Source organism: Pieris rapae, chromosome 14, assembly GCF_905147795.1.
Source record: "Pieris rapae chromosome 14, ilPieRapa1.1, whole genome shotgun sequence".
NCBI classification, from domain to species: Eukaryota; Metazoa; Arthropoda; class Insecta; order Lepidoptera; family Pieridae; genus Pieris; species Pieris rapae.
Window position 1 is genome coordinate 1,122,516 of NC_059522.1, and position 10,327 is coordinate 1,132,842.

General features: G+C 34.6%; 1 non-coding gene across 1 annotated transcript; it reads right to left on the reverse strand.

The window, feature by feature from the left end:
* Positions 1-6,109: 6,109 nt before the first annotated feature.
* On the reverse strand, positions 6,110-6,228 carry LOC123689769. The gene has a single exon (XR_006750655.1). It is a non-coding gene; the product is annotated as a 5S ribosomal RNA (ribosomal RNA).
* Positions 6,229-10,327: the final 4,099 nt, after the last annotated feature.

Here is a 10,327-nt window from a genome sequence, read left to right on the forward strand (position 1 = left end):
AAAAGGCCATGGCTTGTACCTTGTATGTAGTTTTAATTTTATTATTCATTATTTGTATATACCGTCGTCCATGGACAGTCGCAAGTGCGTCGCCAGGCTTTTCTTAAAGGACCCTAAATCGAATTGGTTCGGAAACACTTCAGTGGGCAGCTGGTTCCACTCAGTTGTGGAACGTCATATTGTAATTAGACGTTTTCTCGACTTAAAAGTTGCTGAAGCAATTCCTTTGTTTGTTTACTCATACACGCTACACGCGCTCTATATCCCCTGTACCCGTCTTGTTATATCACTGATCATTTTGACCCCCGCTCCATGCTGAGTCCTTGCAGAAAAACTGCGGCTCAAGTGTATTCAATCTTTCAACCGACATAATTATCGTCGGATAGACATTGAGATAATGATCTAGTGATACTGGATGAATAAAAAAAACCAAACATTCCAAACATTAAGTTAAAAACTAAAATTAATCAGCATCACATTCCATGGAAGCCTGCCATAGTCTGCTTCATGTGACATTTAATTCTGCGAACTAGCTAACTGTGGAATCAAACGGCTACCATTTTTTTTTATAGAACAGGGGGCGAACGGGCAGGAGGCTCACCTGATGTTAAGTGATACCGCCGCCCATGGACACTCTCAATGCCAGAGAGCTGGCGAGTGCGTTGCCGGCCTTTTAAAAATTGGTCCGCTCTTTTCTTGAAGGACCCTAAGTCGAATTGGTTCGTAAATACTTCAGTCGGCAGCTGGTTGTTCAAAGAACTATACTACTCCCTCAAAGGCCGGCAACGCACACACTGTTTGCGGGCTGCAATGCCCTTTTGGGCGTCCCGTAGGCTCGTTTGTACCCCTGTACTGTTGTTGTGTTCTTATAAAAAAGTTATTTATTATTTATAATTTATTAAAGCAGGGTTCTTCATCATGGATGATACTACCGGGGCCCCGAGAGCTGATGATGATTTCTTCGCTCAACGGAAGAGTACAGTGCCACAGATACCAAACTTTTTAAATTTGGTTAAAAGAGTTAAGAATGTATTATATACTATATATTTGAGTATTATATTTACTAACAAAGGTTATTTGATTACGACAACATAGTTTAATAAATATTTGTAATGCTTATGTTACCATCTAGTTGTCAGTTATCCCTGGCCCTCCCTAAGGGGTATGGGGTATAGGGAGATTGTCTCTTGAAAAAGTCTCAATAACTCGTCAGCGCGGAACGCCGAATGACATCGTTAGCGGAAGTGGTACGAAGAAAAGGCACCACTTTCTAGGCGCTACAATATCTATCGGCCTATTATATAGTATGTTCACATTAATTTTAATTAATTTTATTACAATTTATATCTTGTATTGATTTGTTAACATTGTTACATTTAAGAACCCTTTCTAATATCAGATTTTTTGGACCTTGTTTATTTTATATCGTCCAAAATAAACAAAGTACAAATTTTTTTTTTTTTATTATCTAAATTGTAAGGAATACTAAACCACCAATTAGGCAAAAAATAGCTAATAGAAAAACTTGAGTAATCGGCATAATGGGTTTTAATAAAAGAGCGTACCGATTCTTAAAAGCCGCCGACGCATTTGCGGGGCCTTCTACCAATGTCTAAGGACGTCGGTATCACTTTGCATTAGGCCTCTTGCCCGTTTGCCAACTATTGCACTAATTCCATAGATAAATAAAATGATAAATTTAGTCACTTACCAATAAATTCCATAGACATTTATGGCTTATTCTATAGTATTTCTATTAATATCAATATTTCCTCAGCTTACAGTTACCAGATTGAAACTGCCCATGAGCGCAGATGTGTGTGTTTATGTGGCAAACAGTTTGCCTTAGACCCCAAATATTGACGTATCCTGACATACGTCAATATTTGGGGTATAACACAGAAGGATTACCTCTTTGCCTAGATTAGATTGATGGTCATGAAACAGGTACTTACAGACATCTGAGGCCCAGACCTAAAAAGGCGCCATTGATTATTATTATTATTAATATATTACAAAACAACCTGTACACGAATATTGGCACGATTTGAATAACGTACATAATAAAGCGACTTGTTCATTTGGCGGACAGACTATTCACGGACCCTCGAGCATGCGATGAATTTAAAACCTTATTATCATATAATAAAGTCGAATTTCACATAACAAGTGGTACACTCGACCCGTGATCATGCATCACTTATTCCGAACTTCACGTAGCGAAATCGTAGTTTTCGGAAATGAAACCGATTCGAAATTCAAATATTTATAAATTAAACTGTCTATGATTGAGTTTGGGATTTGAAACATACAATTATACAAAGATTTAGCGGGTTCGTAGCGGTGGAAAAAAACTTCATTGCTTACTTAATTTGTCAAAAATAGTCTTGTTAAATACTATGTTTATATTTGTACAACTCTATACAATGTATACGATTCCTATCTGTACCTACTCCTACTGGCGATATGCGCTCTTGACAATCGGCTAGCGACAAACTAAATACAGTATACCTGAATATTTTTATAATTTCTAATTATTTAATGATAATCTTAGTTAAAGTTAAATAGTGTACGACTTTTTAATACCGTATCTTTACAATGTTCATGGGTTAATTAAACGATGAGCTTTTTAGGATAGGGGTAAAACTTACAAAGCCTTAAAATAAGCTTAAATTGTTTTCGTTAAAAGTTAAAACATAAAAATAGTTAGCAAAGAGAGCAACCTAATTGTCTTAGTTGTAGTTGTTAATGAGTTAAATTAACATCTAACTTGCATTCATTAGTAGTTAAAAGCTAATCCTTTGTCATGTTACACGCCATTTTAACTAGTCTTTTCGAAAATTCAATACACCCGTTACTTTATATGTAACGTAAAAAATGTAATCTTTGTGTGTTATTATTTTTAACTTTTACACAGATATTATTAATAATATAGTTTTATTGTATTGCGTTAACATACTAACACATACAGGAGGCATAAAAAGTATGTAATAAAAATGTGTATAAATATATAACCCTACGAGTAAAAGCCTCCTCTAAGGAATTCCACCATTTTCTATGTTCTGCCATCCCAGCATTTCTACTGAACAAATTATTTAGAAAAGAAAAAAATACGGAAGACATACAGGAATAGCGATGTGCTGGAAAAATATTGGGTGCACAAGGAACTGTTTATCATTAATGACGTAGTGGTTTATGACATTTTCCTTTGAAAAATTGTTATATAGAGGGAGGGTAAATCTTGCTGAGTTTCTTGCCCGTTCTTCTCAGAACAAGTCTTCCTAGTAGTTTTTCGAACTGATAGCGTACTCTTGCCCTTTACGAATTTTGTAGAAAATCTTGACATTCATAAGCATGCCCTAAGACGCATCTAAACTAAATAAACTTATTTTAATTTACAGAAATCATACTTATGGTTGCCAGACTTGGATGTTTGATATGAATTACATAAATGATATAGTTAAATTTTCTCAGGATTTGTGTATTTCGCACTTTTTCGCGATCTGTTTAATATATATATGGTATATGTCAATAAATTTACATACAACCAAAATTTTACATCTAAGCCTTCCTAACGCCCTCTATTGGCAAAAACCACACGTTCATTCGGGTCAATAATATATGAATTAAAATGGAAATGTATTGTAAAAGCTAACCCACATATATTAAGCTCGCAAAAGCATATATATCTATAAACTCCGTACAAAGAAAGCTATAGCAGCAATATCCTAGGTAAGTTATATCCTTACCTAGAAACCGAGAAAGCCGGCAACACATAAATCCACAAAGGTCGCCTGTCTACTTGCTATCAGTAAAAATATATTCCCTTCCAATAGCCAAGATAAGACTTTATGAATGCAACTGTACTTACATTCTTAGGATTGTCGCTATTGCTGGTTCAAAATGTATGGAGGAGGCTTTTATTACAGTAAAATCATTAAATTAATGATTCACAAAAAAGCACTTACAATGAACATAATGCCAATATGATAGAGTCGAAATTAAAAATTATATATGTAATATTAAATGCTAACATATAAAGATGTCAGATATAAATATGTAATGTGTCAGAGAGAGCATTAATTAGGCAATGTCTGTTAACAGGGCTCTGTGCAACCAACTGGTTCTGGCCCGTGTTATCGCACACAACCTTCGCCTTCGTCGTCGCATATATCCTCTAGTATATCAAACTGCCTCTTACTTAATATAATTTCATTCAAACATCAAAACATCGTGGTGAGACTACAGTAGAAATTCCGTCGCTAATATACTGTGTTAGAATTATATAAAAAGTGAAAAACAATCAAAAATAAAATAGTAGCTAAAGCAGACTTTTAAAAAAACTCTTCCGTCTTTAAAATCTATTTAAACATCAAATATATATTTATTAGGCTCTTCAAATTGACAGGCTTGCCTAAGGTTAAGTGATTGATTGATAGGGACAATTACGGTCTACGTTCTATGGTTCCTAAATAAACATATCTTTGTCCTTGCCACGACAGTCCCTTGTGCAGAGGTTGTTTAAGCACAGAGGAATCAGTCACGTAGTATACAGTCTTTGTAATACATGGCTTTCCGACGACCTGCCTGCAAAGTTCCCAAGAAACTTCTGAGCTTCTGGAAGGAGCTTCTTCTTTTAGTGCATCTCCATTAATGGAGTTGGCCGTCAGTCAACCCTTAATTTTCATCCCTCTACTATCAACCTATTTTGTATTATAGTATATAGATATTTTTATTGTACTAAAAAATTGTTTTTTTGAAATAATATAGAGTAGAACAACATTTGCCGGATCAGCTAATTAATTATCTTAATTTAAATGGTGATTTATCTATCTCATAAATGTATTTTTCGAAATTAAAAATTTGTAATGTACTTATCAATCAACACACTTAATTAGAATCCTTTTCCATGATCTTTAGCCCTTTCTGGGTTGCAATAAACAAGAGACAACGACACTGCACTCGATATTTTCTATCGAGATCGCATGTCGATCGTGCGATAGTATTTTATAGATATTATTCATAACCTAATTTCCTCAACCAAGGTAATTCGGTTAGCGTGGCCTTCGAATCGAAAGTTATTTATAAAATATCTATGTCAGCTAAAATTTCTTTATTTGCGCATAACAGCAAGTTTTGGATTCAATTATTTTTTAAATAGGCAAATGGATCACCGACGATTACTAGACACGTATTTTGGCCTGCTGTAGTGATATAATATTTGAACGTCAAATATCTAAATAGCAGTAATAGGTCAGCTGTTTTTTTTTTTTTAATTTTGTTAAAAATATTTTTTTAAATCTAAGTCTCTGCCTTAATGAGCAGACTTCATAGGTTTTTTTTTCGTGAGGAAATGCGTTACGCTTACCCTCCCGCGGCACGGTTGCCTGTGAAGGGTTATGTGGGACTCGCCACTGTGCATACCCACTAAAGCCCCACGGAGCCACCAACAATCGCCCGAGTAACTGCGGTAACAGTTTAGCCTTGTCCGCATCAGACTTCATACGTTAACTTCTGGTTAAAGTTAAAATCATTTATTCATTTGTAACACAATGTACACTTATAAACGTCAAAAAAAGAGGTGTCAATGGACACCCGGATGTGTGATTCGATGAATTTATAATTTATAATGGTATCATAACAGTATAATAGATTTTCTCGACACAAATATTATATTTCATCGTCTATTAAAGTTTTAAGAGACCAATTTAAAAGAGGAAGAAGGATAATATCGTACTACGCAGGGACCAAATATTAAAATTCCCTAAATATAAATTAAGTGGCAAAATATGTTTTAATTAAGTCTCATCTGGTTCAGCTCCTTCTCTTCTCTCCATCTTATATAAGCTATTCTCGATGTGATAACAGTTCACTAAGTTTTAAATATTATGAATTTCATGACATTTTCCTGAAACATTATTTATTTATTTATTATAATGAATATTTTTTTAAGAAAGTTGATAATGTATTTTGCAAGGAAACTAGGGACCCCGCAATTATTGTACAGAGATTCTGGTGTACGTTTGATCTCTCGAAACCAAAACAAGACTTGTTTTGTTAAGTGATTCAAAAAATAATTTTTATTTTTTATCCCTACGAAAATAAAAGAAGCCAACATCACGAGGTGTTCCCAGGCGGTCACCCATCCAAGTACTGACCTCGCCCGACGTTGCTTAGCTTCGGTGATCGGACGAGAACCGGTGTATTCAACGTGGTATGGACGTTGGCGATAGTTTTATCGAAATTATAAAATAAAACTGTTTCAAAGTGTATTTAACACTTTTGGCTTAATTTTTTCCATTTAGCGTCTTTTATCAACGCGCTATAAGAAAATTCGGTCCAAAAAGAATAAATTTAATATGCTTCTAATGTTACATTGACTGCCAGTTCTGAAATCAAGAGCGTAGAACGGAAGAAAAGAACTAGAAAAAAACTCTCCGCCACTCTTTCCACTAACGTGAACTATCAAATGTGTCAAGACAAGAATATCTATTGATGGCACAGACAATAAAACGCACCATTTATAGAAAACTTTATTACATGTAATAAAAAAGGATTCCCTGATACGTGGTCATCTCTTCCATTTGATATTTGATGTTAGGATGTTGCTTAAGATTGTTTTTTGAATGTATAGAATCGATAGTGAAAATTTTGACGAAATTGGTTAAACTGAGTGGGTGAAGAAAGTCGGTTTTTGGGTAGATTACTTATTTGTATATTTTCGTTGTCTATAATGTGGTGTGGCGTTATTTCCAAAGTCGACAAACTGCTATTAAATATAATTGTCTAAAGGTTAAAATTTTCGTTGTACTATTATGAATTTCGGTAGCGAAAAGTTATTTAGGAATTCTTATTGTGCAAATAAGAATTTACGAACTAAGTATGTATAGTATACTTGGCACAAATAAGAAAGGAATGAAGGATTGTAAAATTCTGCCAAGGATGAGAGATAAGTGAGAGAATTTGGGAGAGGAATGCATATCGAAAACTAATCAACAGTCAAAATCAAAAATCATTTAGGTAGTAGTACAATGTACACTTATGAACAAAAAAGAAATATACATTGATAGGTTCTAATTTCACATTTACTGCCAGTTCTCAATTTATTTTTCCAAATTAATGATATGGATTTAATGTAATCTAAGAATTAAGCAAAATAAATAAAATAATATATTTTTGTTTTTATTTTAATTATAAAAATAAATTAGATATGTACTAAGGCAAAATAAAAGGAAGCCGCTGTAACCCTAAGCAAAATTGTTTTGAAGGGGAATCCTAATTATTCCCAAACATACATTTCTCGAAGACATTCCGTATCGGAGTTAAGTACGGTAGCAAATGCTACAGCTAAGGGTTGATATTTATCTGCTTGGCCACTTTTATTGGAAGGACGCTGGTCACTTCGGAATTTGCGCTATTTATTTATTGTACTGTAGCGTCTTGTGACATATGCCTGGGATAATCGTGTGGAAAAGTGATTTTTATGAATAAATTTTTGTCTTGTCATTGTTGAAGCACTGTGTTTTTCAATTACAATTTATCTGTGGGAGTACTTCACTACGATTCACATAGTGTAGTTTATCACAATCAATATTTTTGCCTACAATGAATTATATTTTATAACGAACGATTACGAAACGTATATTGAAATCTGTCTTGACCAAGGGTTTTAATACCTCACCTATCACTATTTTCCATTATTTTTTTTTATGTAGTCAATACACATTTGGAATAATACATATTTGGCAGAAGGCTCACCTCATGTTATGACACCGCCCGTAGACACACTTAATACCGAGCCCTCGCAAGTGCAATGCCTACCTTTTAACCCTATACCCTATTGTAAAGTATGATCATAAGGGATGCAATAAAGATTTGTGTTTGGCCTTGAACCTACGTAGAATTGGTTTGGTAATGCTTAAGTGGGCAGTTGGTTCCATAAAGCGGTACACGGCAAAAGTTGTCTTAAAAACGCTTAGTCGTATAGCTCAAGTTAATAAATAATTTTTTAAAAGCACTTTTCTTAGCGACTGTACAGTGTAGTATATTAAACGCGGGACAGGACTAGCATTTGGTTTTTATACACCAATACTTTGTCGCATTCTTGCCGACTTTTGTATATTGGCCAACATAGACATAGAATTTCATAGACGCGAATTCTTTTGCCAAGTAATACTTACATACAGAAGAAACAAAAGGTATAATAGGATTACACACCTGTACTCAGATGGGGGATATCCACAGATTTTTTATAACATTTTAATTGGTAAAGTTCGTGGTAGGTTAAGACATTTCAAATCTAGTCCGACAACCAGGTCATCAGATCAGTATGAGAGTCAGTGTGTCATACTATAAGTGTCATAAAAAATGGAGGGTAGGAGGTATGAAAGTGAAATAAAAGACGAGATATTCACTGTCCTTCGTTCTTTTTGAGCCGTCATAATGTGCGGACATTCCTAGACTTAGTGAGAGTGACAATATTTAAACCAATTTATCAAAGTATTGTTCTAAATTGCTTCTCTTTATTATGCTTAAGTTGTATGCTTCTTCTGATAATTATATTAATACGGTCCTACATAATTATATAAGTTTAAAATTTGAGTGACCGTCTACATGTTTCTATATCTATTCGTCTGGCCGTCTCAACTAATAAGCCTACAGGGGGCTAATAAATCTACCATAATGTTGTCTGCCCACGTTATTGATTCCAGTCATTGCGTATTTTCCTGTTTTCCCGAATAAAAGTTAATTACGATATACACACAATAAACCTGTTTTTATTTTAATTAAATGCAATTATAAAACTTGGTGTAATGTTGAACGTAAACTTTTCTCAAATCTTTAACACTGGTATCACGCCCAGGTTGGCCTATTAAGAAAAAGCTGATGATCACGAAATGGTTAAGACTAAGGGTTATAGCGCCTAACTCATCACAACTATTTCATTAGAAAAATGGCTCGCCTCAACAATACTGCCACTTCTAGACACTGCAGAGGGTGCGTGAGTGCGTTACCGGCCTATGAAGATGAAGATGATGTTGGTGCGGACCCTACGTCGAACTAGTTCCTCATAGTGGTGGTGCGCGGCCGACTCAGCCTTAAACGCTCACTTTTAGAACTGCGGACGTGATACGAGTGGAATTTCGTAACCTTGGCGTGATGATGATGATGATGAAAAGCTGCAATCAGCTGCAGGTATTCATCCGAACAACTCCTCTGAACACTTTCCACTGTAGACGGACCAACAACTCTTTGAAAGTAATACGTATCAGTAGACAAGACCATACATTATTTAAGAATCTTTTTTATATTTGACAAATGAATATCGTATCTCGTTTTTGTTATTATCACATTTTGTGAACATAAGTTCATGTATATCATGCGTAAAGTAAACCGATGTCGACAAAATATTACACTAGCAATTATATTATTGGTTGAATAATTAATTAAATTGCCGAATTACATTGCCACAACTGTTATTGAGTGTGTGAAATGGACAGGTCCTAAGGATGGCGTCAGTTTATATCGATACATTTTAAATCAATAAAATTATTTGACGCGAATTTATTATACTTTTACATCCGATGTCTCGATTACTATTCGGCAATCAATCAAGAGAGAGAGAGCAATCTTGGTCGGAAGGAGACGAAATATATTATAATTTTCATATTATTATTGTTATTATAGAAATTTCCAGCTGGTGGTCACAAAGTGACTTGTATGCATCAATAAAATAAATCTCAATATAATGTAATATAGATACGGGCCACTGTCTCCTAAAAGATCGTATCGCTTTATCCGTGCCGAGACAGTCCCCTGTTTCAGCGCTGTAGCCCAGGAATCCGTGATTGTTGATAATGAGTAGAAAGAAGAAGAAGTCTGTGAAGTGGGCAGAAAACTTCTAATCTTCTGGAAGAAGCGAGGCTAGCTTAATTAGCCACGCCTTAGCAATCAACCAACTGGGCGTATAAGACGCGTACATACACTACACACTAGATTAAATTCTTTATAATATCCAGATTTAATTTGTTAATTGTGACCTCCATAATCTATAATTAATTCGTGACATTCCAAGCCTGCGTTTCGTGACTGACGACTGACGACTGAAAAATCTTAGTTAAAAGAAGGATGACCACTTACGTGTATATGAAATATAATTGATTAAAGAAACCCATGTAACCTGAGGCCATCACATGATTATTATATAAATATCATTGTCGGATATTTAGACAATAAATATTGTTTACACAAAAAAGTTTTGTTTATAAGTCCATGCATTGATCACCAAACTATCGTAAAGAATTATCGATATAAGTACATCACTGTA